The sequence below is a fragment of the Manacus candei genome, unplaced genomic scaffold (assembly GCF_025592945.1).
Source record: "Manacus candei isolate 608988 ecotype Guabito, Panama unplaced genomic scaffold, ASM2559294v1 h1tg000035l, whole genome shotgun sequence".
Classification (NCBI taxonomy): Eukaryota; Metazoa; Chordata; class Aves; order Passeriformes; family Pipridae; genus Manacus; species Manacus candei.
Window position 1 is genome coordinate 3,085,239 of NW_026138083.1, and position 27,996 is coordinate 3,113,234.

The following is a 27,996-nucleotide window of genomic DNA, read 5'->3' on the forward strand; positions in this document are numbered from 1 at the left end:
AGAAATCACTCATGACTTCACCTTTTCATGCAAGATAAAGTTGTATGTGGTAACATCATTACAATGTCATGAAAGGAGTGGAAATCATACAACAGTTCTGCCTAAAGCTAATATACAAAAAAGTACTTCTATATTTTTCAATATTGTTCAATATTTAAAGGTGCAGTGCAAGGCTTTAAATATATTAAAAAAATCATTAGACTTCAGATGTCAGTGCGGCCTTCACTGAGTACTGAGACTAATAAAATCATTGATGAGATCTCTTTAATATTTAACAGAATTCATGTCTTAGGTACCAGCCTATTTTCAACTCCAGTATCTGTAGAGGGAACTAAATATAGAAATAAAAACAGCAAAAGATTTATGCGGTGGTCATTATGGATTTTTTTTAACTAGGGCACTAAAATTAAACTATTTACTCAATAATACTGTCATAACAACAGAGAAAACGGTGTGACATTAAAATAGTCTTTCCTATAAATCCTTTAGCAGGAGATTACTTCAAAAGTACATAACACTTTTATACACATTAACAATCAGTAAATTCAATCAGCGAAAGCGAACGAGCGGATTTTGCAGTGAGTTGCCACACCACGTATTGCCAATATAGAGCTCAGAAGACTTCTGCAATCTTAGAGGTGCTTTAAAAAGTGGGAAAGGAATAATTTGAGTTTATATAGTTCTTTGCTTTTTCTTCACTCTGATTAAAAAAAAAAAAAATTAGACCTGAAAGTTCAGCCTCAGAGGTAGAAGTTACATAAAAAAGAGCCCACCTTGCAATTTAACTGTATAATTTTTTATGGCGTGAATGTCAGGGAGAAAAAAAAAGAAGAAAAATCAGGGTAAGGCAATGGCAGAGCGTCAGGTTCAAGTTTAAATCCCGGTACACATGAAGTGCACGGATCCACTTCGTCACGGCAGCCACCGCCCCAGCGCTTGGAGTCACGGGGATGCAAAGCCAAAACATCTCCGTCTTCGAACTCCAGCCCTGCCACCCAAACTTGTTAAAAATAAAAATGCAAATTCCTAAATTATTGCCTTATTTTCATGTTTCAAAAATATATATATATATACATGAAGTCCCGCCTGCCGTGGCCAGGCTGTTGCTAGGTGACGATGCCGCGGCACGGACCGTCGCCGGTGATGAATGGCACGCGGAGCCCTGCTGATGGCAATCCCTGCGCCGGCACCACAGCCCTCATGCCCTCCCATGGCTCTGCCACCAACCAGCACAAAGGGCTGCAAAGGCCAGGATGAGATTTCGACAGAGGATGGGTCTGCCCCCACACCGACCCAGCCAGAAAAATGCCAGCGTGGCACCGGTGGCTTCGCTGTCCTTCCGTGCTGGGGCACAAAACTTCACCAAGGAGTGGTCAGAGCGTACCTAAAAAGCTACTGAAGGTGGTGTTCCAGTTCAGGTGAACTGGATTTTGTGCACAGATGCACAAAACTGACGCTCACACACCATCCCCATAGTCTGCTGTGCCCATCATCAGGCCCTGAGCAGCACTGAGGTCCCTGCAGTCACCAAGAGCATCTTGTCTCAGATGCTCACAAATCAGATTGCCAGTTCTTGCACAGGTGTCACAAGTGCTGCACCTGCCTTGTAACCCCTCTGCTCATCCACCACATCTCCACCTTCATGCATCCCACTGGGATGCAGAAAGTGAGGAAAGAGCCTCCCGGCAAGAGGCTGGCAGACAATAAAAACCCCAAGCACAAGAAGGGCTGTTCCATTCTAGATAACACTGACACACTGACCTGGCCCCTTGCCTAGGCACAAGGGGCCCTGACTACCCCAGGATTCCTTTCTCCTATACTGACCTCTAACAGAAACCAATACCCAAATGGTAACCATCACGAGATCCTCAGGAGCAGGGCACAAATGAGAAGTTCCCTGTTTCCCTTCTGACACCAGTATAAACCCAACCTTCATCAGACCTCACCTCGCCGGGGCTTCCACACGCTCATTTCGTTTAAAAATATACAGCGAGGATATACCAACGAAACAAACAATTTGGTGGTGTTAATCCACAGATTATTGACAAGACGAATGAGATTCCTCGGGTCTAATGCTCTCTGCTACTCAAGGGCCAGCTAAACTCTCTTTTTTCAAATATGTGGATTTCGAAATGATGGATCATAATAACAGAGCTGGTGCCTATGAATGGGGATTGCAAACACTTAATATTTCAATAGAAGTGTGTGCAACATGATCCAATCACTCTGAAAAATGTACAAAATGGAAATATATAAAGAAAGCAGCTGGCATGAAAGAGAATAAACAAAGAAATATTGATAAAACTCTGTATGGATTAGGCAAAATATATTCAAGCTGCATTTGAATAATCTCATCTATATTTATATGTGTGTACATATATATATATTCAAAACACAGAAAGATTTCTTACCTCATCATTTCCTCGCTTTGAAGGACAGATCTCTGAATTAACACCCCCCCTTCCTGCAAATCACAGGGCTGTGCTGGTGCACGAGAACCCGGCTCCCCAGACGCTGTTCATGCCTTGAGAGCGCGCTCGCGGCGGGGGGGTGACTTCGCGGGGAGCTCAGCACCCTTGCCCCAAATTCAGGGGAAGCACGTTTCATGTTAAACCCACAAGGGACCCCCCTTGAAAGATCCATCTTGTCGTTCATTAGACTAATTTTTCGCATGTTTTTATCCGGCGCACCCCAGCGATTTCAGGATCAGGCCAGGAGAAATCATTTGCATCGCACTTGCGCTGGAGTATTTACTTCTCCGCGTCTCTGCGGTAAAACCAATCTGACCACTGAGAGCTGGTGTTATATAAGAACCCAGTGAGCTGAAAGGCTGAAAATGCACCATCCTAACATGCAGCTCCCTGACCCACAGCACGTCCCTGCAGCCTGCTGGGATATCTGTTGGGGACCGTGCACGTCCCCTGAACCCACGGCAAAGTCCCGGCAAGGTAGTTTAAGCCTCAAATTAAAAAAAAAAATTAAGCTAAACAACATTACAACTGTTGCAGGCTAAGAGGATGCACACGAGTGGTGACAGGCATGATGGGCAGGAGCTTTTTATGCAGCAGGAACTTCCTATTGAATCTGAGCCCTAAGCTGTGCTGCAGTCTGAGGGAGGAAGTGGTGGTAACAACCTTCTCTCGTTCTTCATGATTTTCTGCTTGCTTGCTTGCTTTCCCTGAGCTCCTACCACCAGATCATTACCAATTTTCACAGGGCCACCTTGAGTGATGAGGGGAACAAGTGCACCATCCCCCAGCTCTCCACTATTAGTCAGTACCAACTTAACCATGTTGGGGTTGTGTTGTGGGGTTTTCCCCTCTTTTAATCACAGCTGCCCTAAAAGCCACTTTCCTTCCCACCACCACAGCAGCCCACCCACCCTCTGCAGAGATGGGCATTACAGTCAGCCTTGCAAGGGTGTTTTTGCCATGGGAGTATTCCCTGCACCATCACAACTTCAGCCATGTCTGCCCACGAACAAGAACTACCAGGGCTTCTCTGGAGCACCACATGCTCCCACACAGTGGTGTCCCAGGTTGTTGTCTCTTCTGCTGGCATAGTACACATTAGCTGATGCTTCTCCAGCACTGCTCACACCTCTCCCTAGTTTCACCAAAGTATCAGCTGTTTTTGGAGGGGAAAACAAAGCAGGAACTGAGCCCCTTTAGGTTCCTGAGTCTTTGTGAATGCACGTGATGCCTGGGAATAATTCTACCAGCAAACCTTTTGGACACAGCAAGACTATCAGACACACACCATCTAAAATAGAATAGAATAGAATAGAAAATAGTCTCAATCACTTAAAGTGGCAGCCCCATGACCAGGAAGGGAGTGTGGGGCAGCAGTCCAGACTCTGCTGGTCTCCTCTCTCAGCTCAGTATTGTCATTTATTACTGTAAACCCCAAACCCAAGTTCAATCCCAGCAGGTTAAGAGGCAGCACTTCCCAACACATGTAGGTCCTGGCCACCCAGTACAATTTAGCAGACAGCAAACCCCATATCTCTGCATGCCACAGCACAGGTTTGCCTGCACTCCCCAAGCACAGGCTCTCTAGTCCCAACTTCAATGAGCAGAATCTTGAACACTTCATCCTAAATTATCTGCAGTGGGTTTACTGGTAGCTCAGCAGCTCTGTTTGCACATTCCCTTAGCAGAATAACAGTTGCCTGGCTGTATGACCCAGCAGACCTTTAGTGGAATGTATCAGGATCACCTTGGCTGGAAAGCAACGTCCCCATCGCAGCATTTAAACCTAGAAAAGTGGAGGAGATTCAGACACCTTCTGGCAATGTGCTGCCATTTCCAGCTGAGCCCTGAGGGACAGGAAGGAGGTTTTTTGGACCTGTGAATTTCCAAGGACATCACAAATCAGGAGAGGATATCTGAAAGCCAACCCAGCTACAAAAAAAAAAGTTTAATTCTGGCTTTTTACACGCCTGGTTTGCTCTTCTCTTACTTCGCCAGCCTGTATCTGAGCACTTACAAATTCCAAACAGGCTGTATTTCCCCCAGATTTACACGCAACTATGATCAAAATCTGTTGCTTAATACCAGACTTCTATAATGAGCCGGAGATATTCTATCGCATTTCTGACTCACATGACATGAAGCAACACAGACACACACTCACACACACACACACAACCAGAGCAGAGGTTTGAAACAGCAGCAGCTTTTCTCCTGGCACAGGGCAGGGGCACTTTGGTTTCTTGAACAGGTGGACTACCTGACAAGCAGCAGGTACCCTCGCTTTTGACTACTACGTTTTAAATCAGGGCCGTTTGGCAATTCATTAGTGTCTGCTAACTGTTAAACACAGGAAAGTTCAAAAACATGCATATGTTTGCCTCCCTGCCTCCCAGGTGGTATCTGTTTCAAGCAGCAACCTTTTCACTTCGTGCATCAAGACTTGTAAACTTCCCGTGGCTGCACCAGCGGTTCCTAACCAGGTGCCTGCGCCGGAGCCGCAGTCTCTGAAGAGCAAGAAACTCCATATGCTGATCTCCGGCTACGGAGATGCCATTCGTTTCTCCTTGAAAGTTTATTGTCAGAATTACTGAAATGTACACAAATGTCTGCGTTTGAAGGTGAAATCTGGTGGAAAAATAAAGATATAATAGGATCCTTTCTTATATAATTTCCCGGTGTGATGTCTGTCTGAAAAATGAAGTGAAATTATATGATGTCAAAAAATCATGTTTCAAAATGATTGACAACATGCGAGTGTTTTGCATTGTGAAATGAGGTGGAAAATTTTAATTGCATGATGGAAGGACATAATATTTATTAGAACCTTGTAACCACACTGGATTTCAGTCGAAAGGACACAATTTTAAATTTTATATTAATACTTCAGGCTAAATCTTAAATGAACACACAGAAGCAAAATTCCGCCTTGGAATCTGTGGTTAAGTTTTTAATTTCTGCTAGTAAAATAGCATCCATGGGGTTGGCATGTCACCATAGTGACAAAAACATTCCCTCATTCATGCACTGCCATTCTGATCCAAACAATGTAACGTGCCTGGCTCCCAGGTCACTGGAGAAATGGCTGCCCTGGACACGCAGTGTTTTGATAAAGGTCTGCTAAAGAACAGGATGAGAAATTCTAGGAAAATCAAAACCAGCCAAAATTTCTAAGCCCACTTCTATTCTTCCCAGTCATTATAAAGGTGGGCTCACATCCACACCCGAATGCTAACAAACCTGTGCCCTTACAGACAGGAGCACGGAATAAATCCCAGAATTGAAGTCATAACAGAAAAAATCCCAAGTAAACAGAAAAAAGTTCAGGGATAGTCCTGGACAAGTGCATAATAGTGGACAAGTCCTGGACAAGTTCGACTGTCAGGCTGGCCAGTGTGGCACCAGATAGTAGTTGCTCTCAAAGAAAGTGGTCTAGGGAAGGAAAAAAGTGAGGTAACATTAAAAGAGGGAAAACAGAGACATGCACTTAGAGGAAACTCAAAGCAATCAATCTCAGTTTTAAGATATGCCTTAAATAAGTCTTATGTCAATGAGGAATCTGGATGGGGCAATCTATTTAGAGTTCAGAAACACTAGTTAAATTTCCTCTTTCTTGGTGCAAAACGAGCTTGAGGAACTGAGCGGTGGGAAGCAAAATTACTCCTTCCCTTTCTCAAAGCCTGGCGCCTTTCTGAGCCTGTTGGTAACACCAAAGGCCGAGGGGAAAGGCAAAGGAAATAGGAAATCCTGATTTTGAACCAAGCCTTTGTGAAGCAGCAGCAGCAGCCTGTGAGCAGCCCAGCCCAGAGAGCTGCAGCAGCATGGCTGCTTCACCACCAGTGCCTTCAGCAACTGGCTGGATCAGCCAGGAGCTTTTGTCCAATGATATCTTTCCACAGGAGCTTTCCTGATCAGGAAAGGACAAGAGCATAGGTGAACTCTTGGTGCTTTAATACATCCCCTCCCATTCATTTGTGCAGTGTCAGGTTTGTCTCTGGAGATCTGGGTTTAATTTGGAGATATAAGATGGAGCAGGTAAAGTCCATACTCAGCTGGAGATGGAGTCTGCTCTCCCCAGCCTGGCCAGGACCCTGAACCACCCATGGCAAGGAAAAAACAAGCCATCCTCAAGTACCAAAGTGAAGAACAAAGACAAGAAAAACATAATTCTCTGTGTGGGCAGAGTAAGTCAGGATGATTGTGGAATGACAACTTTTAAATACTCTGTAATGGTTCCCACTTTAAAAAAGAAACAACTATGTAACCAAAATAAAAGCCATGGACAATGCAGAAGTCCAGAAGAAATTCTGAGAGAAATGAAACAAACTCAACCAAGCTGAGTCCCATTCTGTTCACATAAAACACAGGGGTCTGTATTATAAATATCTATGTGGAGTTGAAGAGAATGGTTAAAATTATATCCATCAAGCCTAAATGAAGAACTGGGAAGGGAGAAGTGTGGAAAGCTGCATGGGGGAAACAGAAAGGCCAGCTCCAAATTCTGTCAGAGGTTCAGTTTAACAGTAATTCACAGAAATTTGGGCTAGGACATAAATCTCAGTGCTGGAATCCTAAAGGGTCATGGAATGGTCTGCAGCTAGTCAAGTAGAAGAGGTCAGAAATTAAAATGGTTAGCAGTGGGTAATAAGAAACCTTAGGTCCTTAAAGGATTGTTAGAAATGGATATTTATGCTCCTTGCTGAGGAAGGAAGAGATTTTTCTCTTCTCCATCAAATTAGCTTTGACTGAGTAGTGGGAACAAAATACACTCCTGAATATTTTCATCAGCTTTTGAAAGGCTTTTCTTTTATCTGTGCACCTCCACTGAGCAAACCATCCTGCAGAGAAGTTTTGCCCAAACCCCAAAGATGCTCCCAGGGAGAGGGATTTGCTCATCTTTGCGTGAGAAGCTCTTACACCTTTCTCCAGACTAGGGCAGAAAACAGCAAGGAAGGGTTTATCCCACTGAGTAACAGATTTCCCAGAACTCCAGTCCAGGGAAAGTCTGCAAAACCCTGTAGCTAATCTGTGACAGATTAACCTGATTTACCTGACACACGTGCAGAAGGTCCTGTCCCACCCTCAGCAGCCCTGCTGGTGTCCCAGGGAGGAAGGGACCATCCTGCAACATTGCCAAGCAGAGTAACAACCCCAACCTCTAACATTCAACTTGTGCCTGTTCCCTGATGTGCTGCCCAGAGCCCAGACTTTCTGAGCCAGACCCAGATGCCTGGGAAATCTGATCAATGGAAAAAAAAATAATTGTAAAAATGTATTTGGTATTTCTGAATAATCAATAAATCTGAGGAAATCCCAATCTGCTCACCATTATTCCATGAGAAGGAGAAAGAAAGCCAGATCAATTATTAATTTCAAGTCACTCAGTCAGCACTGCATCAGGCTTTGTTATAGGTCAGAAATATTACAGGATAAACACGGCTCTGAAACAAATTCCTGCCCTATCCTCGAACGAGGGTGTACCTGGGAAGCCCCACACTCAGGAAGCTTCCATGGCACAACCCCCTTGTACTGCTCAGTCTTCCCTCAGTATCTGCTGAGGTTTGGAGTTCCCCAAATTCATGGATGAGCTCCTTTCTTCCCCCCCCTTCACAAACTTATACATTTTTCTGCCATCTGGGATCCTCATTAAAGCAGTAAGTCCACCACTAATTCAGACAGAGATTTTTGGAAGGAACCTGGAGCAATTCGACAATAAAGACTCTGCTTCCCGAGGACTACTACTCCCCAAATTGCTCTTTGCTCCACTCATTATAAAGTGGATATAAAATGTTTGCATCCCATACCTGAATATTAATGAAACATTTTTTTAATAATACTACATAAAACACCTGTGTCCCTGCATACACCAGAGAAAAACATTGCAATAGGATGAAATAAAAATGTTGGGGTCCTTCAAATCTTAAATCACCAAAGACCGATATCCTTCCTTCCACCTGTTTGTATTGTTCAGTTTTTCTGTTCAGAAAATAAATAACCATCTCTGCACAAGCAACTACGGAGTACATAAGAGCATCACAAAGTAATTATGAGTTTATGACATCATCTTAATATTACAAGGGAGAGACTGAAAGACCCAGGAGAAACTCCACATTTCCCTTTTGGGAAAATGTTAATGGATGCTTACAATCTGTTTTCCTTTGTTTGGATGTTACAACCAATAATACACTTTTATGTCTATAAATAAAGACTAAAGTTGAATAAATCCAACAAGCTCCTGAGCCCGCGGCTCTGGAACTTGATTCACATTCACGGCAAAGATTTATGAGTCACTCACAGAGAATAAGTTGAAGCTGCAATATTTGGAGTGAAATTATTCAAAGGGGTGATTATTTTGGGAATGATTATGCATGCACACCTGATCAGGGTGTCACCTGGGCCCCCTTGTCCTACATGATGAAATGTGGCAATTTTTCTGCATTTCTCTTTGCTTGCAAAAAAGGGGAGCGTGTAAGAGCAATCAAGATGTTTATTTTTACACACACTGGATCATCTTGTGGATATATTTTCCCTTTTACTTAGATCACAGGACATGTTCTTTAAACTATTCACATGAATATATTAAATTTACTGATGACTGCAAAGCGAAGGAATAAAACTGATTGCTGTTCTTCGTGTGTGGGTGTGTATATATATATATTTATATATATGCATGTATGTATGTATATGTGAACCAAAATACTTTTGTATTTGGGATGCAAAGTTAAGCACTCAAACTTTGGAGAAGCAGGCAGCAGTAGCTGTCCCTGCTGTGTGCACAGTGGGAAAAGGGATTTGCTTCTTTCCTCTTTCTTACATGCATTTATCCTTCACCTTCACCCAGTGGGTTTGCAACCAACAACTGTGGAGGACCACAAGTACAACCAAATGAGGCCACGGACTGTGAGGAAGACAGAAGGCATCCCTGCCTGAGGCCTTTGGCTTGAATCCCTCTTTTGAGATACGAGCTTTGACATCTAGATAATTGAGGGGTTTTAAACTATTTTGTCCAAATGAAATAAGCTTTGTAAAGTATAAATGGGGGGGAAAAAAAGTTGGAAAATATACCCTCGCTTATAATCTTTCTCTGCCTGGAGAATGAGATCACTCTACAACCATCTGAAAGATTTTCAGGAGCTCCTTTTATAAAATTTTTGTGGCAAAGTCTCAGAAACCTCATCGTTAGTCACTTCACTCTCTCCATATTCCTCCTGATAAGATGTTTTTCTCATGTGTAACATATGTTTCTCCCTTTTTAGTCCTAAAACTTTTTGCTTTGTTCAGGCAATTCAAAACTGATATAAACTTTCTCCTTGATCTCATACTGATTTGGCCTGAAACAAAAACTCCCTGAAGGCCTCCAAAACATGAACAGGTTCAGGTCAAGCTCCAGATTTGGTACTGGGTGCTTTTCCCTGGAACTGGCTGAGCACACACTGAGGTGGTTTCTCTCTTCTCTGCCCAGACTCACAAACCAAAAGGGACATCTCCCAGCTCTTGTCTCCTTTCCAGAGAGGCACTATATGGGACCAAATTTAGAAACTTTATAACTGCACTCACAAAACCCTGGTGATGAGGGAGCCAGGCAGGTAATTGCCTTTTTCCAGATGCCTGCTATTTCAAAAAGGCAGGCTGTGCTCTGCAGGTACGTGGGTAGCCCTGCTGAGCACCTCTGGAAGTTCAGCCCACTCCTTCTTTTGCATGAAAGATTCTCCCACTCTTTCCAATACATTCTCACCCATTCCTTTGTTACTACTAATCCAGTGTGAACATATTCTCACAAGAAACAAAATCAGATACAAGAATGAATCCAAATCCAATGGCAACTACTTACAGCCCAGAGTTTGTCTGCAATAAGAACACAGGTGGAGGTGTAAATTTTGCAGAAGACACCTGCCTTAATTACTCTCCTAGATCAGAATGTGTCCCAGCCTCAGGATGGGTCATGGCCAAGTCCTTTCTGCTCAGTAGTGACCACAGAGTTCCAAGTCAAAAGCTCTGACTTTGCCCACCTATGACATGCAGCTGAGGTTTGCAGCTGAGAACACCTTCAAGTCATTATTCTTTCATTGACCAAAATAAAAAGAAATTTCAGGGATTCCAAAAATATTTGGAATTTCAGGTAAAGTTCATCAAATAAATTTGGAAAAAAGAATTTAAAACATTCAGAAAACTCAGTGTTTTTTTTGAAAACACTTTCAAAAAGCAGTGGTTTAACTTCGCATTTTCAAATATCCTTTGTGCTTAGAAATTTGATGATATTAAATAACAGAGGAAGATTTACAAATGAAACCAAAACTTTTCATTCAGATGAATATAAATCTCTCTTCCTGTTTCTCTCAGCAAGTAGAGGTTTGGACATGGGTTTTGCCACCATGAGTATCCTAAGCCTGATTTTTTTTCCCCTGTTTTGCCCAGTGAACAAAACCATCAGCTCTTTGGCCTTTGGTGAGTACAGTGGCATTTCCCTTTTTTTCTGAAAGCACCTCCAGAGTGAAAAAAGATGCCCTACTGGTCTTTCCTCCCACTGCTTCATCCTAATTTAGTGTCAAGTCCTTACAGGAAATTAAAACCGAGTACGGAATCAAACCAAAATCTTCTCTCCTGGTCCCTACATTGCCCTTGTACCCCTACACCCTGATCCTAACTCGTCCTTCAGCTCTCCCTCTGGCTTAGGGATGGTTCCTGTTGCTTCTGCACAGTTTGTCTTGAGGTGCAGAGGAAAGCAGGCTCCTTGGGTCCTGTCCTCTTTCTGGAGCAGGAATAAGTGGACAGTGATAATTTAGCCCCAGGGTGGCATCGTGCAGTAAAGCACACTACAGTAATTACTAGCTTCTGCAGCGTTATTTAGAGGATTGCCATCCTAGGGTTATTTTATAACATCATTACAGATTAATAGTGATACTCCTGCCTTCAGTGGGCAGAGTTTGCTGTGGGTTAAGACCCATGGCAGCCCGCACCATTCAGGGGACCTGCGTAATAAAAATAAAAGAATCATTTCTAGTAAGTTCTGACTCTGATTAAAAAACAATCTTTATGAAATAGATGCTAATAAAATTGCCTTCCTAATTACCCAGAGCTAGTTCATTTCCCAGCAAATATAATAAAACAGAGTTACTTGGCTCTGATTCACAAAACCTGAACCCAAGCTCATTATTAAGGCATTTAGCAGTGAAAAAGCATGTGTGCATAAGATGCTGTCCCGTCAACCAGAATGCAAGAAATCTTTTGAAGTTAGACCTTTGAAGTCTCAAGTTATTGCCGCTTTTTTTTTTCCTCAACACAGGTATTTCAACAAGAGAAAATCTCTCTGTGTTATTTACACAGATGGAGCAGGGCACCCTATTATACCACTGTATTCAGCAGAGATTTCAGTTAGAAGCAGAAAGTCTTAATTTGAAGAAATATTTAGAGCTGCTACATAGAACTTCTTAATCTGTGGAACCATTACAAGGCTGCAAGACTTTTACATAATAGAATAGACCAGCCAATGTCCCAGGGCTATTATTGCTATGACTTGTAACACTCTGAAAACTCTTTCATCTGCCTAACCTGGGATTTTGATGATTGTAAATGCATGAGTATGTTTCAGTTTAGGGGGTTATGTTTATGTTTTATTTATTTTTGTTTATGTTTCTGCTCTCTTCAAAACTTCCTGCGATTTCGAGATGCACAAAGGTTCTGCCAAGCTCTCCAGTTTTCCCTCTGCCAGAAGTCCCCTTGACACCTAAGGAGTCTGACTCCCACAGCAGCTGCAGGCTGCAGGTCCTATTTTTATGAACCAAACAAACTGGGACAGGACAGAACGGAACACCAGTTTCCCTACTGCAGGAAGCACGTGGAAGAGAGGCTGTTGGCACACACAAACTGCATCAGTGGTGACGCAGACACAGGGTCAGAGTTTCCAAACCCAACAGAGGCTGGGGTCTCTTGTGTGCAAATCCATCCCATCATCTTGCACTCCAAGGCAATGGTGCCTTTATTTGAGTTCGCCTTTTTTACCCATTCACAAATACCTGTTTTCTTTTCCTCACAGAATACGGATGAGAGACCCAGCTAAGACAGGTATATTCCAGGTCGAAACCTGGATAAAATCTAATACTAGTAAAAGCATTTTAAAAGCAGGAAGAGACCTTATGAAGTCACTGTCTGATTCTCTGCTTCATGGCAAAATTTAAGACACCTAAACCCTTCCCAGTAGCTGTTCCAGAAGGCACTCTCGTGTTTCCCAAATTCTAGCAAACACTTTGAGAGAGCTGGATCAGGGGGTCCATGCAGTTTAGGGATACCCAGCAGCCCACAATCTCATCCCATCTGATCCCTCTATTCCATGGTTTCCTCACAACAAAATTGAAATGACACTTCCCTCCTGTGCAAGCCAGCTGGGAGGCTCAAAAAGGAGACACAGATAACTCTGATAGGCAGCATTCCTTCTGGAATGAAAAAATGCTTGGGGAAGGACTTCCTCGAGCTACCAACAGGACCACAGGGATATCAGCAGGAGCAGAGCTAACCCAACGTGAGGGTCAGCTGCTCAGAGAAATGCATCATAAAGGCACCACAAAGCATTTGGGATTTTCACGTGGCACAGCACTCGCTCCCACACCAGCAGGTGCCCTGAGGACCAGCCTGTGTCTGCCTGGGGAGGAGATAAACATCTTACAGACCAACTGGCCATCCTGGCAGTCGGACACGTTCCCCTGAGAAAGGGAAAGAGGACAAAAATTATTTTCCATGGGCCAGACCATCAATGTGGTCACTCCCCAGGTAACCTTTGGTCTGTGGATGGTACTTCAACAGAACATGCACAACCTTGAAACCACTCAACACCCCCCTGTAGCCACAACTGCATGAAATCAACCACTCTAAAGACACTCGTATGCCATAAAAGTATCAAATTAACATGTCTTCTGGTTTCTTTCAGATTTTCACACTATTCAGCTTTAAAACAAAAAATCCTTTTGGAAAGAGCTCTCAGCCTAACCCCTATGGAAAGGAAGTCCCACTGCTGAACTGAACTGCTTCTCCTTGAAAGCAATACATCTCCACACCCCTGGAAGTGACTGCAAGACCAGAGCTTTCATCAGCTAATCTCCTGGTGGTGCATGAGCCACAAAGTAATCCAGTTCCTTCTCTATGGCTCTACAGGTTCCACTAAGCTAGCCAGGGGGAAAAAAGCACTGAAAACTTCTTTCAGTCAGTGGATTAAGCAGCTGTGACTCAGAATTCACAAAGAGGATGATATGTGAAGTGAGAAGGTGCCATTTTTACATCATCCCTTTCTTAACCTTAACCACCCCACGGCACAGCTCACAGACACCTCCTCTGTCCCTTCCCACCCTTCTGGGGGCAGCTGCTGTACTTCCACCCAGGAGGATGTGCGACGGAGAAAGTTCCTATAGCTCGACTTCAGATTCCTTTGGTTTTTTTGTGGTGGTAAGTTAGATCCTTAACATTATCTTAATGCACTTTTTATGGTTTAATTTCCCCTTTTGTGGTGCTGTTTTCCTCAATAAGACTCTTAAATTGAAATCAGATTTCCTCTGAAGGAGCCAGCCTGATTTTCTTCGAAAGCCCAGCACAATACAGTCATTCCGCTGAGACTGACAATTTTATTATGGCTGCATTTCCTTTTTGCCTACAAAATGTTTGTTTTATAAATAGGCCTTTTTAATTTAATGTAATTTTTTTTTTGTACAACAGCAGAAACAGTCAAGAAACACACAATGCAGCTACAAAACTTTAGGTTTGTTATACACGCCTTCCTTAATTTACTTTCCATTGGCTAGGGAGTGGAAATCAACTTTTTACCTAAGGCAAAATATATGTAAAATTTCAATCTAAAGTAAAAAACTCAGCTCTCCTGTATTCAAGTTCTATAGCACTGAAGATGTGTTCTTGTAATTAAAATTGGGGAGGGGGGGAACTAACTACAAACAAGAGAACTACATTGCACTTTAATGAATGAGACAACTACAAGCAGAAACATGACGAGCACCGTGGAAAACAATCAACTGACAATTGCTTTGACAACTTTTACACCACTCAGGATTTAACAAGGAGGTTTTTTTCATCACATGCTTAATTTTAGGCTAGATGCTGGTTGCACATACCCACATCCAGTCCCTTCATAAACCAGGGTGGAAAGGGCAAGTAGGAGAGGGAAAGGTTTATACCCTGGGTTAAGGCCAAAACAGCCCTGGGATGCAGCTGAGTATGTCCTTGGCCTCAGGGGCCAAAAATGTTGGTTAAATCAGGAGCAGCCCTCACCACCCAGCTGGATCAGCGCTCAGTGCCTCCTTTCAGGATCCGCAGCGCGGACCACACCTCTGCTGGAATTTCTGCTTCCCTACAACTCCAAACAATTGAATGGCACATGCGCCCCAACAGCTCTCAAAGAGAAAATAGGAAAAGAAAAATCTTCCTGACACACACACATTCAGATTACTTTTTATATTTTTTTGTAGTTGTCAACGACTGGCCTGAACTGTTCCGCAATGGCTTAAAATCCGGTAACAGGTTTCATATGGTCGCTATAACATCTCAGTGTATTAATTAGTTTTCAAGACCTCCAAGCAATAAAAATGTAGCCATTCAAGGTCACAGTTTGACTTATTTACAATTGATGTGTAACTTGGCAAACTCTGCATTCAGCTACTTCGTACAATAGAAAATATATTGTCATTCAGGTTAACAAAAGACTCTTTTCTTTGCCACCTCACTACAATGGCCCTGCAAATGAACATCGCCTGAATAAAATCCTAACCACATTTTCACTCTCATTAACCACAGTAGGGTATCACACAATTTGCCTGGCTCCTACTTAGACCACTGTGCACCATTTTACTAGCAGCAGTTTGATGGGTTTTATGGCAGGTGATATATGGAGTGGGAGTTTCGGGAGTCGTAAACAGAAGCCACAGTGTATCACAATGTGGTTTAGGGATATAATGACTGTGTTGTAAAGCAAAGGATGACAATACTGCACTAGGCTTGAGGTAGTGAACCAATAGACCAAACAGCTCAACATAATTCAAGCTACAAACAGAGGTTTCTAGGTGTGTTCTGGCCTTCCTATATCTTTCATTAATTACCCCTGATGAATTTGAATAAGAACTACTAAAACCGAAATAAATCTGCAGCCAAGAGAAAAATTATAGAGTTTCTCCTTGTATTTCTTGGATGAAGTTCCTCTCCCCCAGTGCATATACAGACCCCATATTACCAGTTCTTAACCAGCTTTTTGTATCTCCAGCTAGACAGTCCCCTTGGTCGCTGGGGCTGCTGTCGCTCATTAACACACCAGAACAAATACAGGCTTGGGAGCTTCTGCACACATGCAGGGGGGCAAGTGCTGCCCTCAGCTCTGTCTGCAAAAGCTGGGCTGGACACCACCCACACACAACCCCCCAAATATTTTGTTCACCTTTATTCCTGCTCTGAAGTCAGACAATGCTCTTCCTTTTCCACAGGGTGCTACAGTCTTCTTCCAGCCCAACACGTACTCTTCATTCCCATCTGAGCTGGTTGATTCTTGAGGGTGATCCATTTGCCACTGGTTGATCCCACTGTGAGGTATTTAGATGGGGATTTCTGCCATGATCCCGTAGTGGTCAATCCCTGCAATTCCTGCAAAGGTGTGGTGGGTTGTTTGGGGGGTTTTTTTTGTTATTGATATTGGCTAATTATGGCACAGAATAAGAAAATTGGCTGCCTGGTCCCCAATGCTGTGTCATTAGCCACATTGAGATAGATTGGTGTCAGTGACAGAGCTCTCTCCCAGCATTCAAAACCTGTTCAGTTGCATTTAAACTAAATAATAATACTTAGCACATATAGCGCTTTGCATATTCAAAGCGCTGTACAAACATCAATTAATTAATCCTCATAACATCCCTGTGAGGCAGGTAAGTATTATCTCAGTTTTACAGATGGGGAAACAGACACAGAGAGGTTAAGTAAAATGAAAAATTAAGGTGGAGGTGTGCTGGTTAATTTGGAATTGCACTTTGTGCTGTTTGAAAAATTAGAAGGTGCTGTACCAGATCTCCATTATTCTGCCAGAGAAAGCAACGTTTTGATGTGCTGACTCCCCTGGTAGGAGCCATCACCTCAGTCAAGCCCCTCGAAGCTGAACCTTCATGTCCTCTCTGCCTGGGGAGTGCACACAAAAAATTTCCCCCTAAATTTACTCCTCTGCTTACAGAAAAATATAGGAAGATGTATCTCATGCTTCCAAGCATGATCTATAACTTTCAGAAAAGATTTTGAGATAAATAACCTATTTAGGTAAAACTACTAAGCAGGAGCTATGGAATGACCTGCTTGGAGGCCCAGTAATGATATATGCCAAAAGCTCCAGCTAATTGTTCTTTTCCCCCATCATCTGTATTGTCCAGTCATGAGCAAGCACCAGGGAGGAACAGACATCCTCACGTGGCACAGAAAGCTGTCCCCAACCCAAAAGAACCCCAGTGAATATGCCTTACCTCTGAAAAGGAAAAAAATACCAAGCGTAAGGGACACATCAGCTTAAGTGAATCACCCAGAATTGCTAAAGAGATAACTTGGAGTTTACATTTGTTTTCTTGTAGCTTAAGTGCTTTCGATTTTCAAAGGAAGAACCATCAATGAGAGCAAAGTCCAACATTTTACTACCTAAACCCAAACCCTGTGTACTACTGCTGTGTACCTGCCATGCTATTCTATCCTAGCTATTTTAATAAGGACCTCCTCCCATCCATTTGATATTCAGCACTCCCTCAACGTGCAGATTCAAATATTAAGTAGGAAGAGCGTAAAATTGACATTAAGTGGATTTGGGGGCAGGGGGAGATGGAGTAGGTGTTTGCTCCATCTACCCCGTGCATTAACCTACCTGAGCAGCAAAGAGGGAACAACTGGCAGTTGCACAGAAAAGAAACCAGAGGACGGGGGGCTGTGGATCACAGGCTGGATGTGCAACGACAATAGTAAGCAGCTGAGAAAAAGGAAAATGCCAGACTGTGATGTTTAAATGGAAGTAGAGCCTGCAAGACTCATAAAGCAACGCTTGTGCTCTGCTGAGTGCCAGGGAGGCCTCACTCAGGGCATTGTGTCCTCCTGCAGGCTTCACTCCTCTCGAAAGGCATGGCCCAATTGGAGAGAGTTCAGAGGAACAGGAGGGGAACAATCAGAGGTCTAAAAACCATGACTTGTGAGGAAGGATTGAACACAGTGGGGTTGTTTGCTCTAAAGAGAAGACTGAGGGGAGACATGATAACAGTCTTCTGGTGTTTAAAAGGCTGCAGCAAAGAGGAAGGGAACAATCTGTTTTCCGTGCCCATGACCAAAAGGACAAGAAAAAGCTGGCAGCTAAGAAGGTGTGAGTCACATATTAGGAAAAGCCTTTCCAAGAGCAAGAACAGTGGAGCTCTAGAAGAGACTGGCAAGAGCCATGTGGAGTTTCCCTTGGTAGAGGTGCAGGAGATGTTGCTTCAGCATGGAGGGATATGCACAATGACCTTCCTCAACGTCCCTTCCATCTCAGTGTCCTGTGTTAGCTGTCAGAAAGAGGAGGCGCTTGAAAAAGAGCAAATTCTGCTGCCATAGTGACCAGTGAGCCCAGTTTGCCCATGGCTCAGCCAGGCTCAGTGTTCAGCCAGGCCACAACCACGTTAGTTATTATTGGAGCAGCTTGGGAAGAGCTTTGCTGATGTTCCAACTAGATAATGCCATCAGTTATGTGACACTCCCATAACCAATACTCTATCCTTCCTCCTAACCTTGTACTTGTAATTGCTCAGTGCCAGAATTGGGGATTTTAGTAGCCAGCATAACCTCAGGCAGGTTCTACTTGCAGCCAGTAGTGGGGCTGTCAGGGGAACCAAAGGCTGGCAAATTAGGTTGGGATGGCCTTTCCCACCCAAGCAGCTCCAGGAACCTGCAGCCAGTCAGTACCTGTGCACATCTCTTGGATAAAAACATTTGCTCTTTTCAACGTCTTCCTCCTCCCTCAGCTTTCCCTCAGTAGTTCCTTTGATAACTTCTTTCCTCTCCTTCACCCTGCTGGCTTCTTTTCTTAATCCCTTTTAAACAAAAAGTATGTCCAGAGTGAGAGTCACAAACATGCAATGTTTAACTGGGAACAAAATAGGAGAAAGGAATCTGCCAACTCTGGTATGTGTGGGATGCTTTGTCTGCCTTATATTTAATATGCTGCTCTGAACATCCCCTCCTCTGACACAGAATGGTGATTTGTGTGAAATCGTTTGGAGGTTGCTGATCTTTTGGTGCCTGCAGAGACCACGAGCTTTTGGAAGTAGAAGCCTGATCCTAAGAGAACCAAAACTGTAAAGGAACTCCCCTCCCTGCTGGCCATGATCTTTTGCAGGGCAATCACATCACTGGAAAATTTCTAAGATCATCACAGTTAGAGAGCTATCAGTAAAACTATAATTCACTTAAAAATAGGAAGGCAGGTTTACTCTTCCCACAATTTTACAAAGGAAAAAAAAATAAGTGACACAAACACTAAACTTTCTTTCTGCATAAATGGTTCTGAGTAAAACAACCCAAACCCTGCAGTTTTGGAAAGAAACATTTGGCAGCATCTCCTAAAGTTCTTCCTTTTACAGCATTACTTTGGACATGCTGCACCTCTCATCCTCTTTGAACAGCCCTGCTGGCTCTTGCATGTGATATTAGGTTCTCCCTTCTTTTCAGATGCCTGTAATTGTAGGAGATTGTAATTGTCCAAGATAAGATGTCCTTTACCCTGGTTTGAACAAAAGGCGAGTTGTTGGGAGTCTTGCAACGAGAACAAGGATCCTGCTCACGAAAACCCGTCACGCGATATCCCACACAGCACCTTCAAATCCTGCCTCCTAGAGAAAGAGGCCCTCACGTGTGAAGCCCACATCTTGGGAGAATGGGAGATTTGCTCCAGATGGTTTTAGCCATAGGCATGCTGAGACAGTCCTAGAGCTGGGAGCAGTGAAAGGGTGCCCTTCCCTCCTGTCTCCTACAGAAATGTTAGACAGCCTGCCCTCCGATCTAAATGAACGAAAAACCGAGCAGGACTTAATTAATTTGCTGCAATATTGATATGACAAAATGAAAGCAGCATGTGAATGACAAAGGAAAACTCACTGTCATTCACCGGCTAAACAAGGGACTGAGTAGTTAATAAAGGCTTATAGAGTAAACCCTTGTATTTCCCTGATGTTGGAGAACCTGCATAAAACCAGCTCAAAAGACAAAGACAGCACCTGATGGTAATATTTTCAACAAATCAATTCAGGGGTGATAAAAAAGAGCAGTAAAATTCCTGTATAGCAAAAATGAATGCAAGAGTAAAAAAACCCCACAAACCTCTGAGAGTGACTACACATGGATACCAGATACACACACGATGCTCCACAGCCTGCAGGTAAAGAGCATCTCTTTGAAACTCCTGGTTCAGAAGACCTGAGTTCAGGTAAGCAGCAAAAAATTCAAACCAAACCTCAGCTATTGCAGTTTGTCTACCTCTAATATTAATCTGGTTGACCCAAAGATTTTTCCACTTCCTATTGTTAATTTTATTTCTAGCGTGTATACAGCATCCCTATCCGTGGCTGACGCAGCCATCACAAAAACTAGAATTATTTTGTAATGGCACCAGGGAAATGAAGTCATTGTTAAATTAATACACACCCATGAAATGTAACAAACACCTTTTAACAGAAGAGATGCTGCAATTTTGTCCCACTAAATTCATTAGGGGGGGAGAAAACAAAAACTCTGAAGTGAAATAGAGTTGCCAGAGGTTCACCCCACATCCTTCCTGTGGCAAGAAGTGCCATTTGCCCAGCACAGAGAAACAGCCTTTCCATAGATTTTGTGTCTTGGGCTGACAAACAGCTAAAACAGACCCAGCATCTATGGTTGCAGGACACTGGAGGAAAAAGCTGAAATCTTCCAGTGAGCTGACCTTGCCCCTGAGAGGTGTGGCTTCACCTGCGTTAGGTTGACCGAGGATTTTGGGGTGACATTTGGCTTTTTTCTGCTCACAGAGAAACAAGAGAGTAAAGGAGAAGGGATGGATAAAGGTGATGGTGCTTTTCAAGGCACCAAGCCAAATGCAAGCCTCACTATAAACATATAAACCAGCAGAGCAGTTTACACCCAGATGAAAATGATGTGCTTTACCAAGCACTTTAAAAATTAAAGTGGGATGCAATACAGCAGCTGTTTTCAAACCTAGCAGGTATGTTTAGCTTGAAACACAAATTCCCACTCATCACACACATCAAGGCAGAAGAGAAGAAGAATTCTCTTTATCCCATAGCTTTAGGTGGCCTGTGCTAGACAGGAGCAAAGACAAGAGGCTACTTACGGTTTCTCCAAGCTCTGCAACTGAGGGACACTCGGGAGCACCGAGTTCAGGAGTTCATACAGTGCTGGAGAGATCAAATGCATCTCATCAGAAACTGGCCTCTCCTTCCCCAGCCAGCTTGTTCATACCCCTGCTAAGACACTTATTTTGGATCATTTCTTCAACTCCCATATCATATGCTGGTTGTTTTAATTTCTTTCTGCAGACACTTTTACAGCACCTTATACAACCACTTCCTGCAAGAAGGGCCTTTGCCATGCTTCACAAATGGCAAAATGTCCGGGATTCCACCATTGGATACCAGCAAAAAACACTGTTGGGAAGGTGAAGCACTCTCCCAGGCAATGCCCACAGCCCAGCACTCAGTCCTGCAAAGAGCCCTGATTTGGTACCGCCTGCAAACAGGGACAAAACCATCATCAGCTTAAGCAGGGGTGAGATCCCAGCCATCCAAAATCCACTGACTTCTTCTTAATGTGCTCTGATAATGACCATTAAGAAAAGGAGGGCAATATTTTGAATCTAATATGAAACAACAAACAGGTTGTTACATCAGGAATCTCATGCAGTACTAGATACAAGAGAGATACTCAGTTCCTCACACACAGTCATAGGGATCCCTGAATAGTGTCACCACAATCACCACCAGCTTTGTGGCAGTGACTCCCCTTGCCATTTGAAGACCTCTTCACGTTTGGCACCCAGCTATTATTAGCATTAATTATGGTTTCATGTACACTTCATATGAGGAAATCTCCTTCATGGACAGTGTTATTTGCTATACCACCTGAAAAAAACCCCATAAGAATCCTGGGTGGATACATATTGTATCCAATTCTAAAATTCCTACTTCACTCTGAAGAAAAAGATGATGCCTTTGCCACTTTTTGACACGGACCTGAACCCGGTATTCTGAGCAGGACTATGCAGAATTGAATTACATTTCATCTCCTTCAGCAATCCATCTTTTCCATTTCTGTTCATTTGCTGCGGCTGCAGAAGTATTGAGTGCTGCAAGATATACTTAGTTTTCCAAACCATGCAAGTCATTATGAATGGCCTTGTGTCCAGGTAAAGGTTAAGGAGGTCCTTTGTTGTTCTAGTTTAACTTGTCCCTGACACTGCAGCCTAATCATTCCACATAATAACAGTCCTGATACACAGGCCTGAGTCAAAGTCACAAGTCAATAAATCCATTCCTTCCTCCCTTTCAGGCAAAGTGTTGAATAGCACTGAGTGTGCAGTGTCACAAAACCCTGCAGTCTATCACATCAAGGTCGTCTGGTATACAGTGTGAAAAACTTTCTTTCTTTAAGTGCCTCACACATTCAGGAGGAGACGATACGTTGTACGGACTAACGAGTACGCTCCGGATCGCTTGGAGGAGATTAAAATAGAGCCCTGACATCAGGATAGTTTTAGTTACACTTCCTCAATCTTCCGCCTGTTGTTGCTCTGGATTTGTTGGACCCGGGGGATGGGAGCCACTCGGGAAAGGCTGAGCCACTCACAAGGAGCCCAGCAGGTCCGTGCTTCCTTCTCTGTGGAGTCTCCTCGTATGTAAAAAGACAAGTCACAGCTGAAGGCTGGTGGGTTTTATTTGCTGAGGTTCACTGTGCATTTGAAGTCTATTCTGATAGTCTAATTGCAGTAATGTGAATTGTTTGCTCCTGAGAAAAGAGACGCAGCACCACATACTGAATCATCTCCTCACCTTTAGTTAAAAAAAAAACCAAACCCCAAAACCAAAAAAAAAAACCACCCAAACCCTTAGGTGGTGGGTCTCTGGAAGAACACAAGGCTGAGTTACAGTTTGTTTACTTTGTTAAGGGACTTATAGCTCTTCCAGGTTCATAAATTCTTGTGGTGGGCTAGGAGAGTGAGTGTAAATTAACTTGAATAATAGGACTATGTGCACCTTCCAATTGTCTAATGCATTTCCCAAAGAAAAACTAGTCAGGCTTTTCAACTACCTTTTTTTTCCCTTATTATTCCTTAATTAGTGGGTGCACTTGGTGTATAACAAGCGTGGGCTTTTTAGAAATACCTAGATGAAGGTGTTGTGCACGTCTCTCCACGCTTCTCTGCCTTCTATCTTGCCTCCATTCCGCAACTCATTTCCTGTTCCAGAGACTTGGGCTTTTCTTTTACAAATTGTGCATCAGTTTTATGATATTGCCAAATGTCCACTAAGGATGGGGAAAGAAATTATTAAACCCATTTTTACATCTGCTGAAAGGAAGACTCTGAACCCTGGACTCCAGCAGTGAAAGGCTAATGCACTAACTCACAACTCTGTCCTGCTCTCCTCTCCCCTTTCATCTATCATTTCAACCTGTTTGCAGTGTCAGGGAAAACTGAGGATACCACATCCCTGCAGATTCAGGGAAGCAAAGGGCTGTGAGAAGTCACAGATACCAGGATTTCCGAACACCGTTGTTCTCAAAAACCCACAGCTTCCACAGCATTTCAGGGGGCTGAGGAGGCACTGCCCAGGGAAGAGCCTGCTGTCCTCCAGAGCTGCAGCTCTTCTGCAGTTTTTATATTCACAAAAAGTCACACCAGACTCTGTCCCCTGAAATAATCAAGATGCTTGAAATCCAGCTAATTCCCACCCAGGAACTTGGCACACGTTCACCTGTTTTGGTTATTTATCCAAACAGCATGCAGGGCAGCAGGAAGGTGCTGTGAGCTCTTATCAGGACCCTTGCCATGGCAGTTTGTGTTGGGATTTACAAGGTATGCTGCAAAATACACTTGCCCTGCCCTGGAACCCAGAAACCATCTGTGCAAGTAAAACTTTCAGAGCAATTGTAAACAGTGGAGAATAAAAAGTGTGGAATTATAACCTACTAAATGGAGTCAACACCCCACACCTTTTTTGAAGCCTCCAGCCTTTGAACCAAGTTGTAATTGTCCTCAACTTGTGTTTAGTAACCTGCAGTCTGTGGCTCTGAAGGCAAAGATCGAGAGTTTATATCCGTACTTATTACAATCAGTCGTAATTATCCCAATGAAAGCAAAGTAAATCCTTTCCAACAAACACTAGAGCTGAGCTCTCACGTTATTGAATTATTATGGATCTGGTATATTATACCAGAGAGAATGCCAGTGTAACACACTCGACTGTCTCTCCTCTCAGAGCAGAGGAGGTTCACTAGAGCAACAAAATATTGGAGACATTACAGAGTTACCATCCTGCCTCAGAAAGGAAACAGTATAAATGAAGCCTGTGTGGCGCTTGCGAGGCCATTTGTCATGCTCCTGTAACCAGTGTGGTATATACTCATTATATATTGCGTCCTGTTGGATGTGACACTTTCTGCACTTGGGAAACTCTCAGGATTCAACCCTCACTTTTTGATTTACACCAGCCCATCTTCGTTTTTACAGATTTCTCTGACATGGTTGGATGGCTGCATGCTTTATAACGGGAAGAACATTTGAAATGCATTTCCTTAAGAGCTTTGAAGCCTCCTACTCTGCATGCAGATTGCAAACGAGGTACGTTTGCAGGTAGCCTGCTAGTTTTGTTGGAGGGAAATGGAGTGGCAAACTAAACAAGGTGTCACTGTGCCCCCCACTCCTGCTGCCCCAGCACGGATACTCCTCTGGGCACACATGTAATCATGTGTTTGGTTGCTGGCTTTTGGGAAGGTAACCTGCTGAAGATCAAAAAGCAAATATTAAGACCACCTATTTTAATGGCTCTGGGGAGAACATCTGGAGAGAGAAGTTTTATGAGTCTGTTGGCTCATGTCCTTTTGAAATGTTTTCGGTGCTAAATGATGTACTTCCCTCACATTTTACTTCCACTGAGACAAGCTGCTCGGTGGCATACTGGGATGCCACGCCACAAATATACTCGTTCTGCTGTCACCCAAATATCACTTCCCAAAAGTGCCTACAACCGACTTCAGAAAATTCATGGAGTTAACTTCTAGAAAGGGAAAGTTTTGCCAACGTCATCTCCTGCTGCTGCTGCTTCCTAATGTTGCTACCATGTCATCCTTCCCTATTACTGTTATTGCTTCCGGTCCTGATCAGCCTCCACCTTAACCAACCTCGTTCTTCCCAAATCATTCACTGCCACGTAGTCGGGAGACAGTCTTCTTATTTCTAGCTCTTCCCTCCATGTCATCAAACCCTTGGGGTGAAGGGTGTCACAGAGGTCCCACTAGAAGGATTTGTTGCTATGAGAGTCTAGGTGGCGTAAAGAGAAATTCCCATGGACAGACCATCATCATTCCTAGCCATAGTTGTCCACAGCCAGACAACAGTGAGAGTGAGATGATGATTACTTTTGGAGGTGCCTATCCCCTTTGCCAAATACTTGGATACTGCTCTAGTACCTCCTGTACGAGCCACCTGTTGCCCTTCCAGCAGGACCTCGTGGTTGCACTACTCATTCACAGAATTAAAGCTCAAATACAGTGAACTCACAGCTTGTCAGTTCAGCTATCAGCAGGCAAAGCACCTCCCAGCTTCCCACCCAAAGGCAGCATGGAAACCTTCTGCAGTGCCAGCACAGGGGCACCACCACCCACACATGAGGACACCTGGATTTTATAAGACCGTGCTGTGCCCCTGCAGTGACAGAAAGGGCACTGGTGCTTCGCATCTTGTTTCAGAGCAGTCGTGAAATTTGGAAGCAAATCCCCCGATTTTCCTCACTGGCACAAGGCGGTTTTGGGGTGTGTCACCTTAGCCAGATTCCTCTCAGGAACACAGACCCAGTTCTGCCCCAGGCACACACCAAATTGCTCTCACTGCTAGTGCTCAGCGGGACCATTTTGATAGCTTAAGTCTAGTCTAAAGTCAATTCTGACCATCACATACATAGGGCTGTAGCAGAGCAACTGTTGCAATGCAACTTGAACACAGTATTTCTTAAGACTCTAGGGAATTTCTGTAATAATTTCTCTCCACTGAGAAGATAAGGGAGACCAGGGCTCCTCATGCAGGTGGGTTGGTTACACCTCCAAAGCTCAGTGAGATCTTGGCCCCAATGAAGTCAAAAGGAGCCTCCCATGGACCACAGTGGGAGCAAACTGCAGGCAGCCTGTGCAGCCAGCAGTGACTCTGTCGTCCCAAAAAGGAACTCCAGAGCCACTTTCTCCACATGACAGCACAGAGTAATGGTCATCAGGGCAGCTCTGAGTTTACCTTTTTAAAAACCCTTTAAGTATTTCCTTCAGCAGAATATTTAATCACGAGTGTAAGTTTGTCAAGTGCCATCTCTGACCTCCAAAGCTTTTATTGATTACCTGCAAGTCCATTGTGTTGCATTACGCTCGCTCAGGCTACAAGGCAGTGAAGTCAAGAATAAGCTAAAAAGTCCAGTTTTAAAAATAGGTAAGAAATAGTCTTGTTCTCTAGTTAACAAATGATGCTACAATTAGCTTTGCAACAGAGGGATAAGAAACACTGGGTTATACTGTACACAGTGCAAGAAAATTTCACCAGAAGAGTCTCTGAAATTCTGAAACTCCACATAAAACTGGAGAACAGCCTTTTCCAAAGGAATAAACAATGTCTGTGGAGACTAGTGGGTATTACTACAATTCCATGTCAACTAACGTTTCCCACAGTAAAAAATAATAGCAGTGAGATTTAAACAATAGGATTCTGCTATGAGAACCTAAATCCCGCTCTCTCCTAATCAGCTGTAACCCACAGAAGAGAGGGGGAAATGGGAATCAGAACATGGAAATCCTTTCATGAATTCTTCCCCCAAAGAGAGGAGGTTATTTAGTCCTTGTCCCAAACACAGCTCCTCTGTGCACAAATCCCTGGATGCCATAGGAAGCCCCAGTAGTACAGTGATAACTGAAAAGGCAAAACTCAACTTCCAATTGCAAAAAGTTTAAAAAAAAAAAAATAAAAATAGTATTTTTCTAATTGAATGTACATGAATTCATTTTACCTGGTTTTCACCCTCTGGTTCCCAAGAATTTCCAGGAGATGGAGTCAACTGCAAAAACTCCCCACACTGGCGCACAGAGGAGGTTTTTCTTTCCCCCTCAGTTGGGTCACACTGCAACACATTTGCATATGCTGGTGAAAACAAGAAAGCAATACAGATAGGTGAGGAAAATCAACCAAGGCTTCACACAACAGGAAACAGTATTTTGTAGGGGGTGGGGAGCAGAGATCAGAGCTAAGAAGTGAGAGCCCAACTTTATTTTTTTGACTGGAAGCTGTGTCGACAGACATCAAACAAACAGAGACCAAGCGCTCATTCTCTAAGAGCTGCCTCTTCAGCTGAAGTTACAAGTAGAGTTTGAGACTTTTTACCTAAATTCTAGGGAAAAGATGCATGCTACCAACTTTTTTTTTGTCAGGCTGTCAGAGCTACCTCCCCTTGGGAACTCCAGTACCATCACTGTGTGCCCAGCAAAGCCTCACAGATTTGTGTTGGATAATTTCAGCGGGAGCCCAAGTCCAACTTGTGTTTCCTTGTTTATTGCAGACCTCCAGCAGCAAAAAGACAGCACACGTGTGAAGGGTGATACAGGAGAAGAGCTCAGCTAAATGTCCCTAAAACAACGGGGTTATTGCACAAGTGCCCGGCTGGGATCAAGGTTTCACTCTCCTGGTTATTAGCCAAACACAAGAATAAGGAGAGAAAGCAAGGATAGCTCTGCTTTACAGGAGAAGGAGCTGTGGCACAGGCTGCAATAAATGAATCTCTCAAGGTCACAGCACAAGCCTGTGCCAAAGGCAGAGGAGAAGCCACAGCCCTGGTGCACAGCCCCAGGCCGAGGCAGCTGCACCACAGCTCCTAACAAACTCTGCTCTGCCTCTGCTACCCTCCTCTTCCTCCCTGCCCCACATTTTAAACTTCTTAAACCCAACACTCTGATTTAGCAAAAGCCTGGACGTTTTTTCCCTCTTTTATTAAAAGAAGAAAAAAAAAAAAAAGAAAAAAAGATGAAGAAATGAGGTTCTTGTTAAAGGGAATAGAAGTGATACAGCTGTGGCTGTGATTAACGTAGTTCAGGGTTGAACTGAATATTGCTTCTTCCCTGCAGTATTTTTAATTACACTCCTGATTTTATATTTGGAGACCATCATAGACCTGTTCTGGTAAATTGTCAAGCAACCACAAGTCAAATATGTGTTAAATATGAGAATATACTGCCATTTTTATCTGATTTGTGGTTCATT

At 43.5% G+C, this 27,996-nt stretch overlaps 1 long non-coding RNA gene across 1 annotated transcript in view; it reads right to left on the minus strand.

The window, feature by feature from the left end:
• LOC127473362 (uncharacterized) overlaps positions 1–27,996 on the minus strand; it is a 277,370-nt gene that overhangs the window by 221,004 nt on the left and 28,370 nt on the right. Inside the window, exon 5 of the long non-coding RNA XR_007905379.1 lies at positions 26,753–26,883. This is a non-coding gene — a long non-coding RNA (uncharacterized LOC127473362). The remainder of the gene's footprint in view (positions 1–26,752; positions 26,884–27,996) is intronic.